The 23,631-nt window shown below is 39.5% G+C and overlaps 1 long non-coding RNA gene across 1 annotated transcript in view; it reads left to right on the top strand.

The window, feature by feature from the left end:
* LOC102403646 overlaps positions 1 to 23,631 on the top strand; it is a 473,607-nt gene that overhangs the window by 358,996 nt on the left and 90,980 nt on the right. The gene's annotated exons all lie outside the window — the stretch shown is intronic.

The raw sequence follows: 23,631 nt of genomic DNA, 5'->3' as shown, positions 1-23,631 counted from the left end.
AGTATGATACACAACTTAGATTAAGAATCTCAAAACAGATAAACTTTAAATTCCCTCTTCCTTTGAGATGCTATTTTCTCAAGCTTCCAATTCTGTCTTAGTGTAATGGACATGAGCTCTGGATCAGATGCCTGCATTAGAATTTAGCTCCGCTTGTTATAAGCTGTGTGATATTGAGTCAGCTATATAACCTCTCTGAGCCTTGATTTCCTCACCTGTGAAATGGAAGCAATGCTAGCATCTACTTCACAGAGCTTCCGTGAGGGCTAAATGATGTGTGTAAGTGATTTAGTGTAGTGCCTTGCGTATAGTAAGACTTTAAGAGAATGATGACATGGATGATGATGAAGATGTTGATGATGATGATGCTTCTCCTGGAAGGAGAAGAAATGTAAATTTGGATGTTGGAAGGCTGGATATTTAAGATGAAATGTGGCCAAAGCACAGATCAAGTACTGTAATGGATGGATTTTGTGAACAAAGGTTGTGGGGTAAGAGAGTCAGTGGCATTGAGAAATAGTCTTGTTTGGCTACTCTAAGTTTAAAAGATAAAGAGCTAAAGTTACTCATTTTAATGCTCCTTTTATAAGATGACATTTAGATGAGGCTAAGCATAAACACTGCAGTCCTTCTCACTGGTTATGTTAACCCAAAAAGCAGTTTGTGCTCCTGACATCTAGGGAAAATGGGGCGTGTGTCTGAGAAAGTTATCCATTAGGTGCAGGTGTATTTTTAGACTGGCGATGTCTTTAAAATACATAATACACACACACACACACACACACACACACACACACACACTTCAACAAACAGACATGGAAAACTACCAAGCATGAGGAAACAAGACTCTAATTTGAGCCTTCGTGGAGATCCAGCCTCTATCACATACCTACATGTGGAAGAAATAATGTGGTACAAACTTTCTAAGACTTTATTTTCTAGCTTCAGAAAACAAGAAAGATTGATGATGCTTAATCTGCCAGAGGATCAGTTCCCTGCTGCTGCTTTTCTTTTTCAGTCCTCCGCCCCCTTCCCCCAAACCCACTTAAAAAACAAAATCAGAACCCAGTATCCTCTGAGTGCACTTTTGGCAGACCTTGGCTTTGGCATTGTTTTTCTGACCAGTTTACTGATTAGTGTTTATTGCTAATCATCTGTGGCTAGAAACATGACCCAGAGAGGAGAAAGAGCAGGGCAACAGCATGCAGTGACATTGTTAGAATTATTCACAGTGTTTTCAGCAGGAATCACTCAACTCAAATCCGCAACCACAACAGATGCCTTAGCATGCCAAATCCCAGGCATTGGCAACCAGGCAAAGCAGGCTTTCCTCAGCACTTGGCAAGATTCCCCTTCCCTTTGCCTCGTATCTGGAGCCCAGTGCTTGGCCAGGAATGAAGGTGAGACAAGCTGAGGGAATAAGAGTTTGCTGTATCCGACAGCAATGCTCTGATGCCAGATGTCTCCAATACACCATAGAAAATCAGGAGTTTCAGTAAGGACATGGACACACTTGGGCACAAAGGCAGGATGGCCAAGGGAATATCCAACAATATACTTTGAGTTACAGTCTCTCTCTGAGTAATGTAACCTCTCAGAACTCAGACTTTTCTGGTGAAGAAATTAATTCACTGATGTAGTATCTCAACAAATGTTCATTGAGTCCCTGCTTTGTGCTAGATCCATAGTGGTATAAGGAAGACAGTAGATAAACCAAAATATTAAAATTCACTATTCAAATAAATGATAGACTTTTATCTACATCTAAATCTGTGACTTTGTAACAGCCGCTGTTTCTATCAGCACTTAGAAGAAACTCATAGACTGAGATTTACCTTATTAAATAGATATGATTGTATCATCTGTTACCAAGTCCAGAGCATAAATATTGTTCACTTTGCTAATAGAGTAGTTCCTTTGTCTGGAAATAGATATTTTAGTAGTTAATGTCCCCCTATCTACTTCCTAAAGTAAAAAACATGTATACCTGTGGTGGATTCATTTTGATATTTGGCAAAACTAATACAATTATGTAAAGTTTAAAAATAAAATAAAATTAAAAAAAAAATTCCTATTCCTATATTCATTTAGGAAACATTTTTAAGTTACCTATCACCCTTTTACCCCTAAAACCATTCTTAACATTTTGGGCATAGATTGGGAATTTTTAGACCATGAAAATGTGTCTTTATTATTTATATTAAGCTAATAGATCTTCAGTTCAGTTCAGTCGCTCAGTTGTGTCCAACTCTTTGCGACCCCACGGACTGCAGCACACCAGGCCTCCCTGTCCATCACCAACTCCTGGAGTTTACTCAAACTCATGTCCATTGAATCGGTGATGCCATCCAACCATCTCATCCTCTGTTGTCCCCTTCTCCTCCTGCCTTCAATCTTTCCCAGCATCAGGGTCTTTGCCAATGAGTCAGCTTTTTTTTTTTTAATTTTTTTATTATTATTATTATTATTTTTTACTTTACAATATTGTATTGGTTTTGCCGTACATCAACATGCATCTGCCACAGGTGTACACATGTTCCCCATCCTGAACCCCCCCTTCCACCTCCCTCCCCATACCATCCCTCTGGGTCATCCCAGTGCACCAGCCCCAAGCTTCCTGTATCCTGCATCGAACCTGGACTGGTGATTCATTTCTTATATGATATTGTACATGTTTTAATGCCATTCTACCAAATCATCCTACCCCTCCCTCTACCACAGAGTCCAAAAGACTGTTCTATACATCTGGGTCTCTTGCTGTCTCGCATACAGGGTTGTCGTTCGCTTTTTGCATCAGGTAGCCAAAGTATTGGAGTTTCAGCTTCAGCATCAGTCCTTCCAATGAATATTCAGGACTGATTTCCTTTAGGATGGACTGGTTGGATCTCCTTGCTGTCCAAGGGACTCTTAAGAGTCTTCTCCAACACCACAGTTCAAAAACATCAATTCTTAGGCACTCAGCTTTCTTTATAGTCCAACTCTCACATCCATAAATGTGATCTTACTATAAAAGTAGATCTTACTATATTGCAAATTCAGCTTCCTGGGACAAAGATGGAGGAATAGTATTCTAATGGAAGGATTCTTTAGGAAATGGTGGTTTCTATCCTGGGTGAAATCTTTTACATTAATTTAGTATTTTTGCCAAACCAGTAGGATATGAGGATTAGACAATGATAGAGGCTTCCCTAGTGACTCAGTGGTAAAGAATCTGCCTGCAGTGCAGGACACCACCTGTAATGCAGGAGATGTAGGCACGATCCTTGAGTGGGGAAATCCCCTGGAGAAGGACATGGCAACCCATTCCAGTATTCTTGCCTGGGAAATCCCATGGGCAGAGGAGCCTGGTGGGCTACAGTCCATGGGGTCACAAAGAGTCAGACACAACAGCAACTAAACCACCACTACCAGTATTTTTGTCAAACCAGTAGGCTATGAGAATCAGAAAATGATATAGGATGAGATAATGGTATTTTATTTCATGTTTTATAATATATTTGTTTAAACGTTAAGATATGCCTTTTCATCAAAGAGGACAATTCTTATGTCCAAGAGAGCTATAAGTATTGCTGAGGGGTGAGAATGGTTTTTACTTAATAAGTCAGTATTTTTATACAGTGTCTTTTAGGTGCCAGTGATTAGGTGAGGAGACTGCAAAGTAGAGGTATAGGTATTTAGTCTGGGGGACAAATGAGCTTAAGCCAGTAACTTCACTAAGTATCATGGGCACATGCCATAAAGGGAACTACATATGCTATGAGATCACATACCAAGGTCCCTAACTTACCCTAGATAATGAGAGAAGCCTTCCATAATCAAGTACCCTTTAAACTCACACAATGTGAAGGCAAGGGGTTCAGTCTGGTCCATGGTGAAGACCATTTAAGCAACCACAGCAGATTAGGATTTGTATTTCAACTGTTTGAAACAACCACCCTCACCAGGGGCATTTTTTACCTTGCTGAGATTTTGGTGCTATGAATATGATTACATAGTGAATCTAGAAAATTCTTTATGTGCTCAACCCACTAACTGACCTTCATCCAAAGAGAATCCCTCTTCCTGGAGACCACTTGCTGGAGCCCCACCCTTCAGCATTTGACGTATGGTACCACTTGGGACCTAGTTAAGGGAATACTAGGAATTCCTGACTATATGCATAAATGGATACAAAAAGCATTAGATAGATTCTTTGAGTGGCTGTGGCAAAAAAAAAAGATTCATCGTGATTTATGCCCTGTACATAGGGAGTTGTCTGATGTGAAGTCAACAACTGAAATCGAATGAATAATTCAGCATGTGGATCAATCGCATCATCTCCCTTGCCACGTTATTGCTATTTTTACGTAATTGCAAAGTGAAAAATAAATTGATGCCATAAATAAACAAGTGTCATTTGATATGAAATAGACCCTAGCATTTTAGGAATGTTCTATTTTCAGGTACTACTCTGAAGTTTTTTATACAATTAAAAATATGCTCATTAAAATGTGGGGAGAAGTATCGCTAGGTGGTAGTTCAATGCCGCTGTTAAAAGAAAAATAATGTAAAAGGATGAAGCATCACGTCTCTTCTTCAAGGGGCATTCTTTGTTGGTCTCATTCTGGAAGGTGTTGCTCAAGAGAAAGCTCTTAATTCCCATTACATAATGTGATAGAAAAATAGAGTGTGCAACACAAACAACACGCTAAATGTCACTAAATTTTGTATTAGTTTTTAAAGTAGGCAGATACAAATGGACACCACCTAAAAGCCTGCTTTCCTTCTGCATGAATCTTTTCTTGATGAAGTGAATAGTAATTAATAGCTCCTTGTCATATTCATTTTATACCTCTTTAAAGAAAAACACAATACATAGTCTAGATAATCTCATATCTTAGACATTAACTGTCATATCATTGTCAAAATTGATGTTACAACTAGCACTTGTTCATCATGGCACAAAAAGAATAATCAATTTAATTATTGCAATTATTGGCCTTTCCATTTTTAAGGGTTTTTATCAAAGTCTTACCTCCCTTAATTAGAAACTTTGCTTCTTGAAAGTATTAAGAGCACTTGTTTTATGGGTGCGAAATAAATCTCTAAAGTTTACGCTTATTATAAAAATTAGAAACATCTTTCATTTATTAGCCTTTGGTCAAAAAATAATTCCAGCTTTAGGTTTAGTTTTGAAAATATGTGTTATCAATAAAATTAGTGAGTCTTTTAGCATATTATCAACTGCATCAACCCTAATAGGTTAGTTTTATATCTTTAAACATCTTATCTCTGGGAGAATGAACTTCATTTGAACATCAATTAAGTCCACATCAATATTTGTTGTTTTAGAGAAGAAATTCCTCTGGGTCAAATAAGCTTTCTAGATAATATATCTTGTCTAACAGTACACTAGGTAGAGTTATTAGTAATAATAACAAAACAGTTGCAGATTATAGCATGATTTAGTGATCATAGCCTTTTCTCTGTCTTTTCAGATAACTACAGTTCTCTTTTGTTCATTCTCAGAACTGAAAGCACAGTGAGTTTTTAAAGCCAACTATAATTTAAAATAAACTCTTGCATTCTCCTTTCCCAGCTCAGATCTGGGAATGGACAAGAGCTAAGTGGGAAAGAATTAGACCTTTTGAACTCTTAGAGGGGAAAAGCGTAGGGAGTTTGAAGACTTCTGATGTTTCTCATCCGGGCTGGGTTTGTATCACTGAGAGGCTGGTGTTCTTGTCTGTGCCCTTCAGTAGGGTCAAGCATGTTTGTGCAGCCAAATGGCATTTCATAGGAAAAATCAAACTCAATTTGTTGAGATTTCTGGAGAAGAATGAATCCAATCTGGGGTGGAACTGACAAAGCACACGGATTAAAACAAATGCTAAGCGGTGCCCTGCGCATGCCATTGTAATGTCTAAAGATGATTGCCAGAAGAGAAATACAATGGTTTTAGACCTGAGGTGACAAAACACATTCTCTTTCCCTTTTCTCTTGGTAGAGCTTCCTTTCAGAAGGGAAATGAATCTCTATTATATCCCAGTGATCAGAGAGGAAAGAGTACCTCCTGCCAGAGCTGAACATCAGAGGATGTTAGTAATATTGACTGAGCAAATTGGATTCATGGAACTGATAGATTCGACACTGCACATTCAAAGGAATGCCATGATTTTGTGAAGTGCATGTTTATCTGATCCTGTATTGTAGAAGCTTGCTATTGGTTTCTCAGGACCAACCTGAATGATTTTTGTAGCCTAGAGTTAGATGGGTGGATAGCTGGACTCCAGGGCCAGAGAGTCTGGTAGTGCAGGTTGGGCATGCACACCTTCAGGACAGCCTCGCTCACGTAGATTGCAGTATGGAGGTAGCCTCCTTGAGTAAAGGTGCAAGACCTTTACAAGAGTAGGAGCAGCCCTGCAAGTTCTTCTCATTCAGATCTGCTCCACTTAGTCACTTTGCTATTTCACTCAGCTTCCCTCAGTGCAAGAATACAAAAAAAGAAAAAAATTGTTTGCAGTGATCACTTATAAAGCAACAAAATGATGGCTATATCCATTGCAATCCAGTGCCCAGCCCATTCTAGATGCTCAGTAAGCTTTTGTTGGGTGTATGATTTTATATATTGTGTGTGTGTGCGCACATGTGCTAAGTCATTTTAGTCATGGACAGGGAGGCCTGGTGTGCTGCAATTCATGGGGTCACAAAGAGTCAGACACGACTGAGCAACTGAACTGACTGACTGAGTGACTCTTTGCGATCCTATGGAGTGTAGCTCACGAGGCTCCTTGGTCCATGGGATTCTCCAGGCAAAAATACTGGAGTGGGTTGCCATGCCCTCCTCCAGGGGACCTTCCCAACCCAGGGATCGAACCTGCCTCTCTTATGGCTTCTCCTGCACTGGCGGGGGGTGGGGGTGGTTCTTTACCACTAGTACCACCTGGGAAGCCCTCTATGTTGTATGTGTTGGTGAATCTCTTTCATTAAGCTGTAACTCGTCACAGAAGGGATGAGAACTGTCCTGTTCATCTCTGTCACCCGGGTCCAGGCCCCAGACAGTGGCAAAGTTAATTAAGTATTCAATTAGTATTTGCTGAATGGCCTAAAAAATGATAAAACATTGCCTAACAAGGTACATATTGCTTCCTGGGTGGTGCAGTGGTAAAGAATCTGCTGCCTACCAATGCAGGAGATGCAGGTTCAATCCCTGTGTCCAGAAGATCCTCTGGAAAAGGAAATGGCAACCCACTCCAGTATTCTTGCCTCGAAAATCCCATGGACAGAGGGGCCTGGTGGACAGTGTCAGGTATGACTTAGCAACTAAACAACAACAACAAGGTACATACTATTAATATTCCCATTTTACATCTGTGGAAACTGAGTTCTAAAACAGTAAAGTGAGGATCCCCAAAGGAGCAACACATGGTGTTGCAGCCCACACATCCTTCTGGTCTGGGTACCTAATCTCAGTCAGACATAAGAGGTTTGTACCTTTGGACCTTTTTGTTCCACATATAATCTCTCACTTTGAGCAAATTGTTTTGGATTCTGAGGGATGCTGGAAAAAATGGCCAAACAAAACTTGCTGTTGTATTTATTATCAAGATATTCTTGAGTATAAAAGTAATGACCTATTTAGGAAGACTCTGAGAGAGATTTCTCAGTGCTCTGAACTAGGAAGCTTTGATTCCTCCTGAGTAACTAGCGGGCTTTTGTTTTGGGTTTTTTGGTGTTTTTTGTTTTTTGTTTGATGGAGCTGTTTTGTTTTTATTTTTAAATATACTTGCTTTTTAAGGAAGTTTTAGGTTCATAGGAAAATTGAGAAGAAGGTATAGAGAGTTCCCACATACTTCCTGCCCCTGTTATCAATATCCGCCACCTGAGTGGTACATTTGTTACAACTGATGATGCTACATCGATGTTGTTATCATCCAGCGTACATAGTTTACCACTGGGGTTCGCTTTCAGCATTGTACACTCTTTGGGTTTAGAAAAATATATAATGGCATAATCACCTTTATGGTATCATACCGAGTAGTTTCACTACCCTAAGCATCTTTATTCCACCTATTCATCCCTTTTCTCCCCACCTCCCAACCCCTGAGAACCTCTTATTTTTTTCATGGTCTCTATAGTTTTGTTTTTCAGAATGTCATGTCGTTGGGATCATACAACCTCTTCAGATTGGCCTATTTCACTTACTGATATGCATTTAAATCTCTTCTTTGTCTTTTCATGGCTCGATAATTCTTACCTTTTTAGTGCTGAATTTACCACAGTTTATTTATCCATTCACCTACTGAAGGACATCTTGGTTACTTCTACGTTTTGGCAATTATGGATAAATCTGCTATAAATATCTGTGTGCAGACATGTGTGTGTGGATATAAGTTTTCAACCTTTGGGGCGTAAATACCAAGGAGTGCATTGCTAGAACCTCTGGGAAGAGTGTGTTTAGTTTTGTAAGACTGCTTGGCTTTTTATCTTATGAACAATGTGCATTGTGTAATTCCTCCAAGTTCCAAGTTTGCTTTGTCCACTTGGAAAGTCAAAACTGACTTTGAAAGCCAACTTTAGTCATTGTGTACCAAAGTGTGTTTTTCACTTCTAGTGTGTTATTTTTCTTTCTTTCCCTGTCATCATGATTTTTTTCCTCTTACTGCATTTTACTGTTAACATGCTATTACATTTTCTGTGGTGTCTTTAATTTTATTAACTGGAAATAAGGATCTCGTAGGTAATCCCAGTAAAGGCAAAGTTTGTGGGAATGGTTAAGAGATTAAGAGACCCAGGGTTCAAATGCCAGTTCTATCACTTTAGTTGTATGCCCTTGAATGAGTTACTTTACTTCAGTTTCTCCATCCATAAAGTATCATAATAATAATTTCTGCCGCATGGAATTGTTGCCAGTGTTAAAGGAAATAATCTGTACATTTTTGGGGGGAGGGTTTAAGTCCCACCTCCCAACTCTTCCACCTAAATCCATGGATCTAACGCCTTAGAGAAGGTTCTCTCAACCTCCATACTATTGACAGGTAGTATGGGGTCAGGTAATTCTGACCTATTGTTCTGTACATCATAGGATGTTTAGCAGCATTCATGGGCTCTACCCACGAGACGCCACTAGGATCCCCCTTAGTCACGGCAACCGCAAGATGTCTTCAGACATGGTCAAAGATTTCATGGGGAGCAGAATCATTCCTGGTTGAGAACTTCTGTTCTAAAACTCTCGTGTTGTCATTTGTTGATTGGGACCACTTTTTCTCCAGTAATTCTCTATGTCAGATCACGTTTACCCAGACTAGTGCACATGTTGTTGAGTTCATTTATTTCTTACATCAAAATTGAGTGACCCACCTAGAATCCTGGTTTCCACCAATCATGGGGAAACATTTATTGAGCACCAGCAGTGGACTTTGCCTTTGAGGAGACGTTGTCTGGGGAGTGAGTTGGGCCATGTATGCAAACCACCGTGACACACGCCAGTGACTGCTTAAGGTGGCGACAGGCAAACTCCCCAGGCCTATACTGTTCTGTCAGAATGAAAATGCAAGTCACATACTTTGACACAAGATTTTTTTTTTTCAGTTGACATTTCAATTTATATAAAATATTATGAGTATATACAAATAAAATGATAAGTAAGTAAAAGTCTGAGTCATCCTTTTGAAAGGAGTAATTACATGAAATTGGAAAGTGCTTGGAAAAACTGGGCTATATGACAACTATCTGAGGAGGGAATGATTAATTTTTCTAGAAATAGGCAGATAGCCTGATTCATACTGAAGCAGTGATTATTGGTAAGAGGTTAAACTGATGTCCCTTCCTGATACCATTTACATTTTGATGTGGGGCTGTAATGTGCTAAGTGCAAGTGTGGATAATGTGGGGATGATACTTATGGAACCTGAACATTTTCTGTAAACAAACTGAAAGCTATTGGGCGAGGGGTGGGGGGGATGGACTGAGCAGGGAATATTCTTTTTAGCAAACAAAAACAAAGCAAAACACACCTTGAAAACAAGCAAAACCAAACAAACCAAAAACAAATTCTGGGTCCCTGATGATTCTGTGGGTTTTTGCCATGACCAAACTGGATCCAAAAGGCACTTGGATAAAGTCAAATAAATATGGAGGGAGCGTCCTAAGACTAAGGATGATGATAGGAAAAATATGAGTTAATGATAAATAGAAAAAAATATTGGCAGTATTCTTATTAATTTTATTAAAGCTAAATCTAGAAAACGTGACTTCTGCAAAACTTTCCTCCCTGAACTTTTCTCTTTGCTTTCCTGGGACTCATCATCATACAAATGAAACCACCCCTTGTGTGTAGAGTAATTTAGAGGTTTACTGGAACATCCTGAAATTCATTGTTTTCATCAGTGTTTATGCCACTAATTACCAAAAGTACTTAATTTTAGAAGTTTCCTCCTGACTATTATTGTGCTTTATAAATCCCTCATTTCCAAATTCAAGTGTCTCCAAGTACTAAGTGTGTTAATGTTAATGTGTCACTTCTTTCTGATAATTGTGGAGATTGTAGTGGGTTTTGAAAATAGAAGGAAAATGAGACAGAAGATGAAGTGCCTTCTGAGAAAGAGCTGAATTTATGTTCTCACATCAGGTTGTACCATAGAAGTTACAAAACACCCCCCATACCTGTGTACAGACCTATTTGTTTTCAAACCTAAAGAGCCATATAATCCAATATAGGGGCTAGGTGAGAAGGCAGTAATACAAACCAGAAGTTCATTCTCCATGTGTTTTCTGGAGCTGAAATTTGTACAGTCCCATGAAAAGCAAAAAGATACTTGCCCAGTGTGTATAAGAGGGTCATTTTAAGGACACATTTGTTGGACTTCAGTCTTCTGGCATCTGTTCAGGACAGCTAACAAAAGTCAGTTGTCTCTTACCTTCTCATCACCCCCACAGGACTCCCCCTTCTCGCAACAAATCCCTAGCAAATTCCACTTGCTGAGTGTCCCTCTATTAGCATAATGGTGTGTTTTAATTTGGAGAAAGCATGTGTTTCCTATAAGAAAGTTGTTTTAGGTCTTTAAATGTCTCTGTCAAACACTTTCTTTTTGTTTGGAGAAATAATTACAGATCAGTACTGTTGAAACCAAAACATCAGAGAAATTGCCTGTCCCAGTGTTTCTAATTTGGTGGATGTCTGCTTAGTGAATGACAAAAGTTTAGCTTGGCCATGCCAAGAAAAACACATCTAGTTTGACCGTTGCAATTGCTGACTGGGTTGTAAAGGATGACAGTCACTGCGCTGTGGTTATTTCCCTCACATCCCAGTGAAAGAACTCTCTTTCTACAGGACAGATCTGTTCCTGTGACTCCAATCATGGCAGACAGCTGGTGAAATGGTGATGTCAACCATGGTTGTCCTTGGATACTATTTCCCTCGCCCCTTTTTAGGAGGCATCTTATGTTGGCCCATAAATGCTCAGAACTGCCACACTGATATTTTAGCTGATGTCTCCTCTCTGTAAACATTTCACCTAGACATTTTCTGATCCCAGACCTGGATGGGGTTCTGTTGTAACTGTCTGACTCTACTGGCTGAAGAGAGAAATATATCATTTTGAGAGACGTATACATCTTAGCATTTAAATGAATGGTACATTCATGGGATAAAGATGACTTAGATGTACACATGCACACACATACATATGTATGTTTAGAAAACTTTCTTTGGGAAGTAGAGAAAATTATAGAGTAGAAATAAAAAGCACAGAGTGTGCTTGGAGACAGAGAGTGGGTCAAGGGGAGGTAATAGATGGTGATCCAGGCTTTCCATCCCTGCTCCTACCAGCACAGTTTCTCTATTTGGTGTTTCGTACGATGGAATCCTGGGCTTCCTAGGTAGTGCAGTGGTAAAGGATTCACATGCCAATGAAGGACATAAGGGTTCAATCCATGGGCCAGGAAGATCCCCTGGAGGAGTAAATGGTAACCCACCTCATTATTCGTGCCAGGAAAATCCCATGGACAGTGAAGCCTGCTGCTGCTAAGTTGCTTCAGTCGTGTCCGACTCTGTGCGACCCCATAGATGGCAGCCCACCAGGATCCCCCATCCCTGGGATTCTCCAGGCAAGAACACTGGAGTGGGTTGCCATTTCCTTCTCCAATGCATGAAAGTGAAAAGTGAAAGGGAAGTCGCTCAGTCGTATCCGACTCTTAGCGACCCCATGGACTGCAGCCTACCAGGCTCCTCCATCCATGGGATTTTCCAGGCAAAAGTACTGGAGAGGAGTGCCATTGCCTTCTCCGAGTGAAGCCTGGTGGGCTACAATTTATAGGGTTGCAAAAAGTCAGATACAACTGAGCAACTGAGCACACTCACAATGGAAGCCCATATGAGGTTTCATGTCAAAGAAAGTCTCTACTGCAGAAAAAGACAGAAGTTGAAAAAATATTTTCAAGTCACACATACAGCAGACTACTGACCATAATTATGAACAATCCACAAGTACACACAGCAACCTGGTAAATCTCACAAGCACAATATTCAGAAAAGAGGCCAAGCAAAACAGAGTATGAACTGTACGGTTGTACTTATAAACAATACAAAATCAGACAAACTAGTCCATGGTGTGAGAAGTTAGAGCAGTTGTTATTTACCCCTGGGAGCAGTGATTGTTGTCGTTCAATTGCTACGTTGTGTCCAGCTCTGTGACCCCAGGGACTGCAGCACTCCAGGCTTCCCTGTCTTTAACTATTTCCTAGAGTTTGCTCAAACTCATGTCCATTGAGTTGGTGATGCCATCCAGGCATCTCATCTTCTGCTGGCCTCTTCTCCTCTTGCCCTCAGTTTTTTCCAGCATCAGGGTCTATTTCCAATGAGTCAGCTCTTCATATCAGGTGACCAAAGTATTGGAGCTTCAGCATTAGTCCTTCCAATAAGAATCAGGGTTGATTTCCTTTAGGGTTGACACGTTTGATCTCTTTGCTGTCCAGGGGACTCTCAAGAGTCTCCTGCAGCACCACAATTCGAAGTGATTAGAAGGTGCATAATTAAGGGTGCCTCAGGGTTCTGGAAATACTGTTTCTTGATCTGAGTGCTGGTTACATTAGTGTGATCAGTTCATTGAACTGCACTTATATGCGCATTTTCCCTATGTATGTTTTACTTCAATAAAAAGGTAAAAACATATACCCACAGCCAAAGTTTGGCCACAAGGTAAGATATCATGTATTTTGGAAGTCTATTGAGATAAGGAAGGCTTTGAGTAGATCTACAAGGAAGAGGCAGGTGGAAAGAGAAGTACAGAGGTGGTTTTTAAAACAAATATATGGCCCTCTAGAATAGATAAAGATGGGACTACCATGTCTGCCCTCCAGTCTGAGCCCGTGGTTCAACCCAGTCTCTGAGGTCCAGTCTCATCTTCTGAATCCCAAACACAGCTGTCATTAATCCACACATATTTACTGTATTGATCCATCTTAAAGACCTCCTCTTAAAGGTCTTGCATTAAAAATTTAGATTTATTAAAAGAATTTGGAAATAGCCTAAATATTAACAATATGGGGATTATTTAATTAAATTACCTTAGGCCCATATAGCCATAAACTACTAGTCATTATAAACAGTAAGTATTTTAATAACATGTTAAATGTTCTCAATAATTGCTGGGAGAAAACAGGTGAAAAAACATGTTTTACTATAATAACCAGATATGTATACAAAGCAAAAAGCAAAACCTGGAAGAATATGCATCCAGATTTTATCATCTAGGCATGAGATGATGATTTTTATTTACTTTTCTTATCTGAATTTGCTAAATTTGTCATCTGGAAAATTTATTGTTTTGTAGTACAGAAAAAATTATGTTTTTAAAAAATAAGGGTCATTCAGGCTACAAAAGATAAACAAAGTATAATTATAAAAAGTAATTCAAATTCCAGGAAATAAGTGCCAGGCATAAGTATTGACATTAAATCTTATGAGCACAGAGAGGGAACAAATACTAAGTAATCATGGGAAGTGGTGGGACTTCAGCTGAGGTTGAATTCTGATATCAGTGATGGTAGAGAGCATTCAGGCAGTGCTTGCTCTCTGCTGAGAACTGCATCATAAGAATTTTCGATATTTATACCTCACAATAACTTCACGATGTAAGTGATAGTATTTATCCATTTTTCTAAGATGAGAGAACCATTTAGAATAGAGAAAGTAACTTGCCCTAGATCCCATGGCTAGTAAGTTTCACAACCAGTATAAGAAGCTCGGCTTTTGTCTAATTCAAAAGTCTGCTTTCCCCACCTTGCCTTCCTCCTTAGAAGGAGAAGCAAAATTCAAAAAGTTACTTAACTTTGTTTTCAGTCAGTGTGTATATTTGGGGATGGTTGAAGGTGATGGTGGGGAAAAAAAAAAAAATGGAGCCACTTACAGCATTTCCTTCACCTAACAGCCTTTTTGCCTGATAGTAAGTTAAGAATAAGTGTTCTGCTTTATTATGTTTTTAAGGAACCCCCTCATATATATTGTTTACCAAAAGGTAGACCAGAATGACACTTTTTGTGTCTTTTGTTTACTAAATTGCAATGTCAGGATAATAAATGCTGTGGTTGGAGTATGTGTGTGTTTCATTTCTCAGGGAATTCTGTACTTCATGGGCTTTCCTCTTCAACATTGCAGATAAAACACTACAGCACACTCTTTAGTGAAAGAGACACTTCTCCTTCAAGATGCCTGTTCAGCTGTTCCACAGCTGAAGAGCTGGGACGACTTAAATTACATTCTTTTTCCTGCCATTAGAAGGGAATGGGGGAGGAGGGAGGACAAAAAACTTGCATCTGGTTCAATTTCTTTGCCAAATTCTTCATTTAATTGTTTTGTAATTTGAAGAAAACCACAAATGACAAGATGAAATTGCTAGAAGTATAAATACAGAATTTAATTGTTCATGTCAGGATTTCAATTCCCAAACCATGGTAATTCAAGTCACAGTTTCGGACAAACAAACAAGAAAAACATTGGATACTGTTGCTGGGTTTTCAGAGCCCCCGTGATCCCACCTCCCCCACCTCCCTACCAAGTTCATTTAAAGTCCTTCAATCAGGAAAAATTGAGAAAGAGGGAAATTCTTATCTCTGTGGATTTGATCACAACACCTGGGATCCAAGATTCCTCAAAAAAAAAAAAAAAAAAAAAAAAAAGCCATCACATCAAGCTGATGATCTAAAATAAACCAGTACCTAAGTGTTAAACACTTCATTTTTGGGCTCCTACAAGTTCAAAGAATCTTTGATAGTAATAATGTTCTTCTAAAGAGGTATCTTTGTTTTGGTTTATGACATAATCTTCCCTGGCCTAAGGGGCAATTTTACCCAGTTGGGGTTATTCTGGATTTTAAGTTAGGAAAGGTATACATGTTTACCCTCAGCCACCAAGCTGAGTTCCACTGGCTGGAATAGTGTTACATGTATAGTATATGCTCAATTCATATTTGTTAACTAAATTTGATGAGCAAATGCACAATAGAATGAACCCTAGGGTTTTTAAAAATAGTTGAGTAGATAAGTGTCTCAGTTCTCTGTTCTATGTTCTTATCAATTTTTATGGAGTCTCCAAATTGTAACTTACCAGAACTGTATTGTTTGCATTCCCTTAAAGCTTGATTTTGACTCCATTAAAATCTAACATAGTAATTGAGACTGAAATTCTATTGACTTTTAGAATGGTTTAATTTGCTGTATAACTCAGATAATTTTATTTTTACCAGCTTGATTTGTATTCCAAAATCTCAGAGTCTATTATAGAGTCAAAGAGGGCTATGTTGAGGGATGGAAGTACCTCTATGTGTTCACAGGCCAATTGATTTCTTCCTTTGAATCTGAAATTTGAAAGGAGGGATTAGTTCCTAATCTTAGTTCAAGGTACTATTTTATAAGATAGTTTGTGGGAATGATTGGTTATATTGTACAGTGAGACAATTTAAATCCCTTTTATATAGATATATTCATAAATCATAGAACAAAAAAAGTTAAAAGAATCACAAGAGAGAAAAATCTAGAATTACTCAGGTCATGTACATGATTAAGAAAATATATTATGAAAGAGATTTATTTCTAAGAGCTTTGTGAGACTTTAAAGGTCAGTGGATTCTATACACACTTTAAAATACTTTTTTTTTTAACATCAAATAGTAGGAATGACTTATTACTTAATGAGATATGGAAGAATCTTAAATTTTATATAAATACTTGTTGCTTCAAGAAAACTACATGATTTTTCCCTCTTCCTGATAATAGTGCAGAAATCCAAGTAAATCTTAGTTATCTATCCAATGTAGTACATCTCAGTGACTCTCAATCTTCTTTGCATTGAATCCCACCAATCTCTATCAAAAATTTTGGCTTTATCATGACAGGAAAAAAATCTAGTTTTTTCTCAGTGAGAAAAACTCTTTCATCAGCAATGTTGTTACATTTTTTAAGGATGTCAAATACTATAGTAAAAATATACGTGTTTATATATCATGTAGTTCTGGCTTTAATACTCAAATAAATGAAAACAAAGATGCATTGTTTCTTGAGTTGCATTATGATACTTTCCAAAGATTTTCTACAAAATGTTACCATCTAGATTGTGCTTAATGATAATAGTTTGGTAATTAAGTCCAAAGTTGCAAACTTTGGTGAGTGACCTCTTATTTGCTTCTGAGTTCATCCTAATATAGCATTAAATTGAGAACTAGAACTGTAAGAGATGCTACAAACACCTCCTGCACGCTGCCTTTCCAGACTGGCTCCATTAACCACCCTTTCGCTGAGAGGTGTTCATATAAAGAGAGCTAATTGGTTTCTTTGGTGACACACTTCTCTGGTAGGGCAGAAGTCATCTGGAGGTATCTTTCTAACCCCAGAGATATCTATGCCTATGTTATTCTGGAAACTGCCTGTTTCTTTCCTTCTTCACTAGTCATGGACCCCAGCAGCCATTCCTGTAATGAGTGAGTATACATTCACTGGCAAAGCTAGCCATGACACAGGTAAGTCATACAGTCCTCTTTGTTGGCAATCTATGACTAGAACCAAGAGAAAATAAAGTCAGCTTCTCTGTGTGGCTACAAGTCAACATGTAGACTTAAATTGGGGGTGGCCAAATTCAGCCACATGTATTGGAGATGCAGAGATAGTGAAGAACAAAACAAGAGACAAAGTTGAGAGAAAGGGAGAGATGAAGTGAGTTTCTTTCTAGTTCTATATCCTGAGGTCCAAGCAATTTCTGCCCTTGATTTCTCTGAGACACCTTTATATCTCACAGTGAATTCTCTTTTTGCCCTTTTTGATGGGACAGGAGTTCTTGTTACTTGTTGTCTTAGTGTCCCAGTGAATTCAGGTAAATTGCCCTTGGGAGGTTTCAATGATGTTGGCCTGATTTCTTCCATTTCACTGCGTGTTCTCTAGCACCAGGTGTCAAGCATCCTGCTTATTCTGAGGGCTCCCATAGCTTGGTTCAGGGCTCTGTCTTCAGCCTGTGCTGCCATGTGGGGAGGGATGGAGAGGAGGGTAGGATGAAGGGATTTCTCCCTAAGTCCTAATCTCTCTGGGAACCATCTCAGCTCCTCTGAGCTGCCCAGTCTTCTTGGGGGAAGTATAAAAAGTATTCTCTACTTAGTGTTCTCATGCTTCTCAGTAACAAGTTTATAATGAGTATATTATATATAATTTTGAACTAGGACATTGGTGGGAATCTTACAGCAGGCATCTTCTGATGACTTCAGTGCCAGCCACCAATTTTCAAAACTATGTTTTGAATAGATTTCATTACACTATGTGTAGAAGCCAATTTTCCTTTATTATATTTCATATTTTGTAGCTTGACTTTTAATTTGCTTCAGTCTTACTTGAAGAAATTGCATCCTTGGCTTTAGAAGGGAAATTTTGCAACTTGATTGTTCTTGCTGCCACCAGTTGATTTTTGACCACTGTTTTTACTACGACGGCTACATTTTCTTTAGTGTCCTGGTACACTGAGGATCATGAATCCTGCTTTTATTAAATTCGGTCCCATATTTTAAATCTATTTTTTCTTTAGTGAACAATCATGTTGAGATTCTAGATGTGTAGTCCTCAAATTGTTAAGACACATCAAAATCACCTGAAGGCTTTGGTGAAACACAAATTACTCTGGATCCCACCCCAGAGTTTCTGCTTCAGTATCTGGGGTGGATCACAATAACTAGTGTTTCTACTATGTTTCAAAGAGATGCTGTTGCTGCTGATCAGGACCACACGTTGAAAAACACTGTTTCGAGGATGAAAGGAAAAGCTGCTCTTGGCTTTCCCCATGTGTTACACAGATCACCAACTTTTGATTTTCTTTCACCACTAAACCAGTATCATCATGCAAACACACCAGGCTAAATCTTACTGAAAATCTTGGGAATTACTATGGTGCAACTCAAGGATATAAGGAGTTGTGTTAGGATTATTTAGAGAAACAGAGCCAATAGGATATTTTTTAGTATTTATTAATATCCCAGTAGTATATATGGGGCTTCCCTGGTGGTTCAATAGTAAAAATCCATCTGCCAGTGCAGGAGATGTGGGTTCAATCCTTGGGTCAGGAAGATCTCCTGGAGAAGGAAATGGCAACCCATTCCATTATTCTTGCCTGAGAATTCTGGGGACAGGGGAACTTGGCAGGCTACAGTCCATGGGGTTGCATAAGAGTCAGACATGGCTTACTGAACAACAACAAACAACAAAATAGGGTATATACTCATTAGTAAACATTTGTTATAAGAAATTGCCTTACACAGTTATGGAGCCTGAGAAGTCCCAAGATCTGCAAGTTGGCAAGCCAGAGACCCAGGAGAACCCACAGTGTAGTTCCAATCTGGGTCCAAAGGCCTGAGAACTAGGAGAGCCAATTGGTGTAAGTTCCAATCTATGTGCAAGAGAAGATCAATGTTGAGCTCAAACAGTCAGAAAAACATTCCTCTTACTCAACCTTTGTTTTTCCATTCAGGTATTCCCTTGGTCCTTGGTTAGATGAAACCTTTCCACATTAGAGGGGCCAATCTGTTTTGTCTATGGATTCAAATGTTAATCTCTTCCAAAACACCCTCACAGACACACTCAGTATAATGTTGGACCAAACATCTAGGTACCCCATGGCCTAGTTGAGCTGACACATACAGTCCACCATCATAGGAGTCCTTGTTTTCATTTCTTTGAATATTAAAGTCAGAGTCAGTCTCAACAGTACTTACTACTGTAGCTTTTGATATCATTAAAAATTAAACTTCATGAAATATATAATAAGATAATCAAAATAGAAATCTTCCGATTAAGGAAAATAAAGACTTGTTTGTTTCTATCGTGACAAAAAACAAGACTTTTGTGTTTATTATAGACATTCTTATGTTGATTACAACCAGTTGCAGCTATTATGATAGTTCTATCACTGCCCTTCAGGTATAATACTATATTTTCTTGAACAGGAGAGAAGTGTGGAGTTGTTTCTAGTTTACACCAAGAATTCACTAACCCTCAACCTACTGTATTTATGACTTTTACTGATCTAGCTCTCTAATTGTGTCTATTTAAATGCTTTTATTGCCTCACACTCTTTTGTTTTGTGGGGGTGGGGAGGTTTGGGGGGGCGGCCAAAATATGGCTAACTCCCGGGAAAATGTGATGAGTGTGAACATCATGGGCATAGTAAGAGATAAAAAAGACTGAGATCCACTGCCTCATGAGACCCATTGCCACTTTTCTCCCCTTGGATTCACTAGCTATTAATAGGATTCATAACTTATTCCGGGTGAGCAGTATGTTCTCGTTACGGACATAGCAGCATTGCCAAGCAACATGAAAATGTAAGTGCTGGATCTTAACACTATCACAGATGATAAAAAGACATAGGAGTAGGAGTCCCGGGTACTGCAATCTGGAACCATTGCCTTACCAAAGAGGCAATAGACCTGGGGACCAGGGGCAGACATGCAAGTGAGGGAGATCGAGTGTCAGGACTGAGTCAGAAGTTGCCAGCATCTACATAATTCAAACTGGTGCTGAGGAGTGTGGGAGGCAGGACTCTGGGTCAGCAATCCAGTTCTGAAGAGAACAAGGAAGGCTTGAATAGGCCTCATAATTCATTCGTGCACGCCTTCCTTCCTTTCTTCTCTCCTTCCTTTCATCTCTCTTTCCTTCCTTTCATCTCTCCTTCCTTCCTTTCATCTCTCCTTCCTTCCTTTCATCTCTCCTTCCTTCCTTTCATCTCTCCTTCCTTCCTTCTTTCCTTCAGTGAAGCATATCTGGGGGAATCGTGTTCAGTGAAACTTCAGTGAAGAGATATTGAGTCTTTTGTGTGTCAAACACCATGCTGGACCCTGGGGATCAGGAGGTAAACAAGCCAGACATAGTCCCACCTACCCAGAGCTTACACAGTAGCAGGGAAGACAAGTCATGAAGATTAATTACTCAGTAAATGATTTAATTCTATTTCTGCTGTTATTAATGAGAAATACATACAGAAGCTTGGGCTTCCTGGAAGAAGCAAAGTTGTTCACCTGAGGCTTCAAGGAATGAGAAGAAATTAATTAGGTTTAGAGGAAAGGGCTATAAAGAAAAGGAAAATGATCGGAGAATGTTCCAGGTAGAGGAAACAGCAGGTGTAAAGTACCTGAAGTGGGAAGGAGTCATGGGGTGTTGGTGGCCCCCCTCACCCCAACAGCCACAATCCTTGTGCAGGATATAATCTACAAACCCACAGTTACCTTGGTGAGGTATATGATGATAAATTCTCTTTTCTCATGTTATTTGGCCCCTCAGTTGTATTTCATACCAATTAACCATTGCTTTCTTCTTGAAACTCTTTCTTCCCTCAGTTCAAATGATCCCACACCCCATTCATTTTCCTTTTACCTCTGCTAGTTCTTCCTTCTCCGTTGGCCTCCACATGATGGTGCATCCCAAGGTTCAGTCTTCAGACTTCCTCTTCTTTTTGTTCACACACTCCATTGGGGCTCTTTTCTGGACCCAAGGCTTTAAATCTCGGTATTGTGATGATGTCTTCATTATTATCTCCAGCCCTGACTTCCCCTTAGTACCCCACATTCTTAAATCCTACTGCTTATGTAACATCTCTACTTATGTATCTAAGACACAGCACCTCATACATAATATGAATTAAACAGATCTTTATTTCCCCTCAAAACTATTCCTGTCCTATCTCCCTCATATCTCAGGAAATGGCGCTTAATTCATGTAGCTGTTTGGGTCGAAAACCTAGGAGTTATATGAGAATCCTCTTTTTTCAATGCCACAGTCACTCCATCATCAAGTCCCATCAACTCTCCCTCTCAAATATATCCCAGATTTCTATCACTTCCCACGCTGTTTCTCTCATCTCAGTCGATGCCACCGTGACCTTAGACACGTGACCACCCAGACAGAGCAAGCAGGCCTTCCCTGGCCTCCCTGCTTCTACCTTGTCCTCTAAAATCTATATTCTGTCAAGAGGTTAGGAGACTGTTTTCTAGAGTCACGGAACTCTCTAATGGATTCTTATTTCAACCAAAATTAAATTCTTACCATGATCTACAAGATTGTATTTGATGTGTCCCCTGACTACCTGCCTACAACTCTCAATTCCTCCTCCTCCTCATCTCATCTGCATTCTAAGATCAAGTCGTACACACTAGGGTTTTTCTGTTTATTAAATTCATTGTGCTTATTCCCATCTCAGGGCCCTTGTACTTACATTTCTTCTCAAGGACCACAGTTCCCCCAGATATGCTCAGCCCTGTCTAATCTCACTGCTCAGGCCACTGCTCAGGGGAGACAGTCTTCTCTTTAGTAGTCTCTCCCTCACAACAGTCACACGCTCTCCCAGGACTTGCTCTCATTCTCTTCATAGGTTCAGGATAATTAAAAATTCCCATTTATGTTACTTGTTTGTTTCTCTGGCCATCCTCCTATAGTATATAAGTTTTCGGAAGTCACATACTTGGTCTAACTAGTAACTCCAGCACCTTGAAAATGACCTGGCACACAATAGCTGGTCAGCAAATAATTAGGAGTAAGTGAAGTATGGAATTTTAGCTACTTGAAATGCTGCAATCAAGACTCAATACATTAAACCTCCAGGCAAATGGACAGATGAATGTGTTTCATATCTAGATTGGAATGTATGAAAGAATAAATAGTTTCTAGGCCAATGGCAACACTTATATCGTAAACTTAGGGCTTCCCTAGTGGCTCAGTTGGTAAAGAATCTGCTTGCAATGCAGGAGACCCAGGTTTGACCGCTGGGTCAGGAATATCTCCTGGAGAGGGGAATGGCCACTCCAGTATTCTTGCCTGGAAAATTCCATGGACAAAGGAGCCAGGCTGGCTACAGTCCATGGGATCTCAAAGAGTCAGATATGACTGTGTGACTACAGTGGACAGCACATGGCTGATACTTACAGTTAGTAGCTCCTTGGAGGGGAAAATGTTGAAAAAAAAAAAAAAAACATGGGCTCTTTAGGTCAAGGGACCTGGATTTTAATTCTGTCTTCAGTTTTTGATATGAGCTGTGCTGCTGTGCTCAGTCAGTCAGTCGTGTCTGATACTTTTGTGACCCCATGGACTGTAGCCTGCCAGGCTCCTCTGTCCATGGGATTTTCTAGGCATGAATACTGGAGTGGCTTGCCATTTCCTACTCCAGGGGATCTTCTCAACCCAGGGATCAAACCCATGTCTCTTGCATCTCCTGCATTGGCAGGCGAATTCTTTACCACTGCACCACGTGGGAAGTTCTTAATTTTTGCTATGCCAACTTAGAAATCTTTCAGTGTCCTATCTTTTTGCCTTTTCATACTTTTTGTGGGGTTCTCAAGGTTGGTGATGGACAGGGTGGCTTGGTGTGCAGCAGTCCATGGGGTCGCAAAGAGTTGGACACGACTAAGCAACTGAACTTAGAAATATTTCTTACTCTATATTACCATTATGCAATACAAATCATACCACTTGACTTTCAGGTTTGTAATAAGGGTTAACCCTATGTACAAAAAGTCATAATATGAAATCTGTTTAGTAAATCATATTAGGCCTGGCAGTGGCACTGATGCTGTGGCTGTCACTGATGGAAGTTGTGAGAGTACCTCATCATTGCTTCCTCCTGACTGCTGGATTTGCCCTTCTTGATTTCTCTTTGCTCTTTCATGGTCCTCCTTTCCCTCAAAGCTCTATTCCAGACTAACTCTTTCATGCCCTTTATTCTTTAACCCATGTCTCTCTACATCCTCATCATCTATGTATGGAGGTATACATTAATTTATTTGTTCATTAAACATACTCATCAAATATAGTATTTATTGAGTGCTTACTTTACACCAGATTTTAAGCTATAGCAATAAACAGAACCACTTGAAGATATCATACCACTTCAATCATTTAAGCTCTTGCATAATTAAGGATCAAAATTAGTACATTTAAGGAGTAGGAATCAAAACTTATAGCATAGTATCTGAACACAGCAAAGATTAAGTAAACATCTAATGGCTTTGAGGACGGTTTAGTATCAGTTCAGTTCAGTTGCTCAGTCATGTCTGACTCTTTGTGACCCCATGAATTGCAGCACGCCAGGCCTCCCTGTCCATCACCAACTCCCAGAGTTCACTCAAACTCACGTCCATC

The sequence above is a fragment of the Bubalus bubalis genome, chromosome 9 (assembly GCF_019923935.1).
Source record: "Bubalus bubalis isolate 160015118507 breed Murrah chromosome 9, NDDB_SH_1, whole genome shotgun sequence".
Lineage (NCBI taxonomy): Eukaryota > Metazoa > Chordata > Mammalia > Artiodactyla > Bovidae > Bubalus > Bubalus bubalis.
Note: the sequence above shows the minus strand (reverse complement) of the source record. Positions and strands in the feature narration are given on the sequence as shown.